Source organism: Solanum stenotomum, chromosome 11, assembly GCF_019186545.1.
Source record: "Solanum stenotomum isolate F172 chromosome 11, ASM1918654v1, whole genome shotgun sequence".
NCBI lineage: Eukaryota > Viridiplantae > Streptophyta > Magnoliopsida > Solanales > Solanaceae > Solanum > Solanum stenotomum.
Genome location: NC_064292.1, coordinates 54,617,894 through 54,624,506, shown reverse-complemented (window position 1 = coordinate 54,624,506; position 6,613 = coordinate 54,617,894). Strand labels below are relative to the sequence as shown.

At 32.7% G+C, this 6,613-nt stretch overlaps 2 protein-coding genes and 2 long non-coding RNA genes across 4 annotated transcripts in view; 2 read left to right on the top strand and 2 right to left on the bottom strand.

Moving 5' to 3' along the window:
- Window positions 1–6,613, top strand: part of LOC125843862 (uncharacterized) — a 573,332-nt gene that overhangs the window by 125,736 nt on the left and 440,983 nt on the right. The gene's annotated exons all lie outside the window — the stretch shown is intronic.
- Window positions 1–6,613, bottom strand: part of LOC125843937 (uncharacterized) — a 157,079-nt gene that overhangs the window by 25,614 nt on the left and 124,852 nt on the right. The gene's annotated exons all lie outside the window — the stretch shown is intronic.
- Window positions 1–6,613, bottom strand: part of LOC125843886 (8-hydroxygeraniol dehydrogenase-like) — a 46,540-nt gene that overhangs the window by 4,066 nt on the left and 35,861 nt on the right. The gene's annotated exons all lie outside the window — the stretch shown is intronic.
- LOC125843933 (uncharacterized) lies at window positions 2,364–3,450 on the top strand. Its single transcript, XR_007444086.1, has 3 exons — window positions 2,364–2,612; window positions 2,808–2,888; window positions 3,050–3,450. It is a non-coding gene; the product is annotated as an uncharacterized LOC125843933 (long non-coding RNA).

Here is a 6,613-nt window from a genome sequence, read left to right as displayed (position 1 = left end):
ATCAACCATTTTTGCGTAATACATCAATACTTTTTTGAAGTTGCTAAAACTCCTCTTAAGCCAAGTCACCAACTAAACAACAACTGCTAAAATATGTACTAAGAAGCAAGACACTTCTCATTAATCATAAAAAAGAAAATAAAAAACGCAGTTGCACATTCTTTGCTGAAAAATGACTATAACACCCAAAATATTTGAGTCCATTAAAGCAGCCTCTCCTTCTTCACTGCCTCATAACCACCGAAAAAAAACTGAGCGCATTATTTATTTTTGTTGCTAATTGGAATATATATTGTTCATGACATTCACGTATAATGTAGGCTTCACAATTGTGGTAACCAGTTGTTGTATTTTAAAATGGAAATTTGCTGATGCAATTGCAATAAAACTGACATAAGTAGTTTTTTCGATTTGAAATTTTCTATCTGGTTGACAAAACGTGTCTTTCACATTATTGACTGGTGTGCTCAATTATGTTTTAATTTCATATAAATAATATATTAATTTCAATAATAGATATGTAAATCATTGTTTTTTTGTGTGCTGACACGTAGACGTTATCACCTCTACTTATATATATATATTTATTTCTTTATTTTAAAATTTTAAATTAATTAATTTTGATAATTCATAAACTCTAACTTCTACATTTATAAAATTTATTTAAAAAAATTAAACATATAGCATTTTATTAGGAACAAACATATTTAATTTATTAAAAAAAAGAAATCAATACAACAGTTTTTAAGGTAAGCAAATTTACAAGAACGGTTTTTAATTTATGTTTTTTTTTAAATTTTTTTTTTTTTTTAAAAATTGTTATTTATTATTTAATATTTTCACAAATTTTGTGGTGCTGACACGTAGGCATTTCTTCTTCTCCTTTTATATATAGATAGATTGTTGGATATTTTTCCCCAATACAACCAATATCTCTTTAAAGAAAATGATTATACGCCTCCGAGCCATCTTCGTTCTTCAATTATATTTCCTATTATTTTGTTTTTGGAACAAGATGACCCATGGTGTTTTTTAAAGTAAAGTTGTCTATTTTCGGTGACAAAGAAAACCATTAATATAATTTACAATTTCAAAATATACTTTTTTTTCATCCATAAATTAGTTTAAGGAGAGGGTCATCTGATTCACTTTTTCTTTTTTGAAGGAATTTCTTAGTTACTTCTATTTAAGTTGGAAGAAAATCCTAATATAATAATTATAATTAGTTTAAAGAGATCATCTTTAAGCCATTAACATAATTTACGATTAGTGTAAGGAGATCATCTTTCGTTTTCTTTCTATACACATAATTTTTTGTGTTTTTTTTTCAAACGTACAGTTGAATCCATGGCATAACAAAAAATATACTAAAAAAACTACACCATACTCTAGAAATAAATTAAAAATAGGAAAACTATAGAAAATTATACCTCTAAATGTGAGTTTCTGATAAATTTCATTTGTATTAACATCTTCTTCTTTGTATAGTGTTTTTGAAAGTCAAGTCGTCTGCTTTCGGTGATGAAGAAAACCATTATTAACATATTTTAGAATTTGAAGCTTACTTTTTCCATCCATAAATTAGTTTAACTAAGGAAAAGACGATCTCTTTCACTTTTTCTTTCTCACTAACTTTCCCACTTCCTTTTATTAAAGTTGGGGTGGGTGTGCTCAACATGGATTCAGTAATTCATTGTGCATACATTTAGAGAGATGGATAAAATTATTTTCTTTTTATAATAGGGGTAGAATAACACTTATGAAACCCGTTTTCCCTGTTTCTACAAAAAAAATCAGTTTCCTTATATTTAAGTAACTTATTTTTAGTAATAACAATATTTTTTAAAAACATTTTTGATTCAAATAAACATAAGAAAATCGAAAGGTTTGGTGAAGCTATTTGTGTCGAAAACTCAATTGCTTCTTGCTTCTTATTAGCAGATGTACTAATGACAGTCACTTTTGTTCCGAATGCCTTAGCGAACTTAACAACCATATGTCCGAGCCCTCCAAGACCAACAACACCAATGTGCATTCCAGGCTTATCGAGTCCAAAATATTTCAAAGGACTATAAGTAGTAATTCCAGCACATAACAGGGGAACTGTAACAACTCAAGTTACCACACAAAGAGGATATATATTATAATCGCGAAAGAACACAAAATACAATTGAGAAATGGGAACGACTAACGTCCTTACAACGAAATTGAGAAAACTTAACTGAAGAGAAAGAAGAGCAGAAAATATAGAACTAGATAGAAGGAGATGGGAAACTTAGACTAAGAAGGGAGATGAGAGGAAACACTCTTTTCTGTAACAATTTGCCTAATCCTTCTTTCCAACTCATTTGNTCATGGTTAGATGTGATGTCAAATTAAGAATATATGATCTTTTTTATCTTACATGATGAAGCCAGTTGCTCGTCTTCTAATGTTTGTGGGAGCTCTGTCTTTGAGAATCTCCCTTTTTATGTAATCGTCTCCTTCTATCAGCTACAAAGTGTTTAAATGTAAGTATCTCTCTTGTCATGGCAGGGAAGTTGGGAGTAAGATGAAACAATCAAAGATGCAGCACAATGTAAGATGGTGGGGGAAGCTGGAGTGAAGTTGAGGTTCATCTCCCTCGTGATCTCTCAGTTCTGTTATACTTCTTTTCAAGGAAAATGTGAAATATAAGATGTTACTATCTGTTGTCTAGTTTGTGACTTCGATCTTTATAAAAGTAATAAGTAGCATCTATATCTTGATTACTTATTATAAGTGGTTTAAACAAGTTTCACTCTTTTGGTTTTTGATTACTTTTGCAGTGTAAACTGGGACCATGGTACTTCGAGAACAATGCTGGTAACTTCGCCTATGTAGCAGAACAACCTGAATCTTGGCCTGTGGTAATGCAATAATCCATTCTCTTCAAATCTACATATATACTAATCTTATTAGTAAAGGTGACACGACACCTCTCTTACACCAGAATACCACATGTCATTATGAAATAAAATTACTATCTTCACATTTTCTGATGAGTAGCCTGCTCTAAATCCAACTGCAGATAGATGAATGTGTGTAAGGCAAGAAAGCTGTGCCAAAACGGGTGAACAATAGAAGCAATAGTAAGTCGTGTCACATCACAAAGCAAGAGGAGCAGAGAGGAACTGTTTCCAGGAATCGAACGTACTTCCAGTGGTTGAGCAAGCTCAAATATTTTCTCCCCCACTACCAAGTTCTACTGAAGAAGCATAATCTCCATTCATATCGTATCAACATGATAGAAATAGTTTGTTAATATGAAGCACAACAAATTATCCATCTAGCACTAGGATTAAGTATAACTAATACTAGTGGATATAATCTTGATGATGTTACTATTACATTTGTAGATAAATTAACCACTTAAATTATGTCACATCCTTTAATTGTATTGCATTACTCTCATTAGTGGATATTCAGATTTTTTTCTGACGACAATTTGGGCAGTTTATCTGTGAGTACATTTCACCTTTTCTTCATTGTGATTTTATAATAGGTTGTAACTATATCATTTGAGACTACAAATTTAGAAAACTTAGGGGTCTTTTCTTTTTGTTGGCAGAAGAGAGAGGGATACCAACAAATACAATGAGTATGGTAGAGTGATAATTATTGCTTCAATCTTAATAAAATATTTTGGGTTTATGCCTCGAAAATTGAGTGTCTTGCCCTCAATGTGAGACCTTACAACACAAATTTGAATTAAGTTAGGCCCCTATGCGGGTACAAGATATTGAGGTGAATTAACTCACAATAATTCGATTTAACGGAGATATCCAATGGAGATATAAATGTCAGTTGAAGCCAAGTTAAAGAGCATATTTATGTATTAAATAGAAAAAATATTGTAGAAATTATACCTCTAAATGTTAGTTTCTCATTTGTGTTCACATCTTCTTCTTTGTAACATATTTTAGAATTTTAAAGGTCACTTTTTCCATCCACAAATTAGTTTATTAAGGAAAGGACAAGTCTCTTTCACTTTTTTCTCTCTCATTGACTTTCCCACTTCCTTTTATTAAAGTTGGGGTTGGTGTGGCTCAACATAGATTCAATAATTCATTGGGCGAACATATCATGAACTTGTTTTCCTTATTTTAAAATTATTTTTGACCAATTAAACATGAGAAAATCAAACATTTTTTTGGAACATATTTTCCTCCTTACCAAACACATCACTTGTATTTTTAGCTGTCCATTGTGTATGTATTATTGTGAAGTATTGGTGCAGGGCGGGTAGGTGGTCTTTGGAGGAATTTTTTAAAGCTTTTGTCCTCCTCTAGTCTTTTATATATAGTTGTTGATTCTTCTTTTCCATTCAAGTAGGGTCTTTGAAGGAATTTCCTACTTCTTTCTATATAAACTTCACAAAAATTTAAAGATTAGTGTTTAAAACACGTTTTCTTTTGCCTTTTTGTTTAAGGAGAGAGCCATCTGATAGGATTCACTCTCACATTTTCTTTCTATTACCACAGCTACAATCTATACACACAAATCAGACATTTAATTGAATTCATGGCATCTTCTTCCTCCTTCGCGAGTAATTCACAGTATTGTGCTCGATGGAAGTATGATGTCTTTCTTAGTTTTAGAGGTTCTGACACACGGAGAACATTTACAGGCCACTTGTACGAAGGTTTGAAAAATAGGGGAATATTCACTTTTCAAGATGATAAAAGGCTAGAGCATGGAGATTCCATCTCAGAAGAACTCGTGAAAGCTATAGAAGAGTCTCAAGTTGCAGTAATCATTTTCTCAAAGAATTATGCAACGTCAAGGTGGTGCTTGAATGAACTAGTAAAGATTATGGAATGCAAGGTCGAAAATGGACAAATAGTCATACCGGTCTTCTATGATGTGGATCCATCACATGTTCGATACCAAAGTGAGAGCTTTAAAGAAGCATTTGCCAAACACGAATTGAGGTATAAGGATGATGTTGAGGGGATGCAGAAGGTGCAAGGATGGAGAACTGCCCTAGCTGCTGCTGCAAATCTAAAAGGATATGATATCTGTGACGGGTGAGTTGAACACACATAATTAAAACAAACTACACATAGTAATATTCTACTATAGAACAAAGTATTAGTAGTACTAAAAACAGAATCTTAAATAATTATTCACATTTTCTGAAAGCAGAATAATGGTTGATTATATATGTTTCTATTTGTAAGAAGAATAGCTTAGCTCCTATAAATTTTATTACTCAATGACATTGTTAGGTAGATAATATTGATTGGTTCTTCAAGAGCTTGATATAGTCCTTTTTATCATATATTAGCATTTTTTTTCTTCTTTTTTTTTTTTTGCAGGGTTGAGTCAGAGTCAAGTCAAACTGTATTAAGCGTATTGTTGATGAAATTTCGTCTAAATGCAAGACTTTAGTATCTTATTTGCAAGAAGTTGTGGGTATAGATACTCAATTAAAGAAAGTAGAATCCTTCCTAAAGATGGAAATCAATGATGTTTGGATTGTGTGGATTTGGGGAATGGGGGGCATTGGTAAAACGACAATAGCAAAGACTATTTTTTATAAACTCTCTTCCAAATTTAAAGATGTTTGTTTCCTTGAGAATATCAAAGAAAACAAGCATGGAATACACTCTCTGCAAAATATCCTTCTCTCTGAACTGTTAGGGGAAAAAGATAATTGCGTGAAAGATAAGGAGGTGGGGAGGAGCATGCTGGCTGAGAGACTTCGGTTTAAGAAGATTTTAGTTGTGCTTGATGACATAGATCACATAGACCAGTTGAATTATCTAGCTAAGGATCTCAGTTGGTTTGGCAAGGGTAGCAGGATTATTGCAACCACTAGAGACAAGCGTTTGATAGGGGAAAATGACGTAGTATTTGAAGTGGAAACACTACTTGACTGTGATGCTATTAAACTATTTAATCAATATGCTTTCAAAGAAAAAGTTTCAAATGAGTGTTTTAAGAATCTAACGTTGGAGATAGTAAGTCTTGCTAAAGGCCATCCTTTAGCCCTGAAAGTATGGGGTTCTTCATTACACCGGATGGATATAACTGAGTGGGAAAGTTCCTTGGTCCGAATAAAGAAAAACTCTGATGTAGAACTTACTAAGAACCTCAAAATAAGTTATGATGGGCAGTGGCGGATGTAGAGTGTGTCCAGGGGGGTCATCCGACCCCCCTCGGAAAACAAATTACACTATATATATAAGATCAATTTTTTTGTGTACGTGTATATATTTAAAATTGAACCCCCTGAGCATATGTCAAAGGAGTAGCTCAATGGTTTATGGGGTTCAGGATTTTGCCTATGTGAGCTTTGGGTCACAGGTTCGATTCTAGGCAACAACATTTTTTTTATTTGAACCCCCTTGATAGAATTCCTGCCTCCGCCACTGATGATGGGTTGGAGCCCGAAGAACAAGAGATATTTCTAGATATAGCATGTTTCTTCCGGGGAATTAAAAAAGAAAAAGTCATGCAAGTTCTTGAGAGCTGTTATTCTGGACCAAAAATTGGATTGCGTGTTCTAGTTAACAAATCTCTCGTGTCCATCTCTGAAAAGAATATGATTGAAATGCATGACTTAATACAAGATATGGTAAATATATAG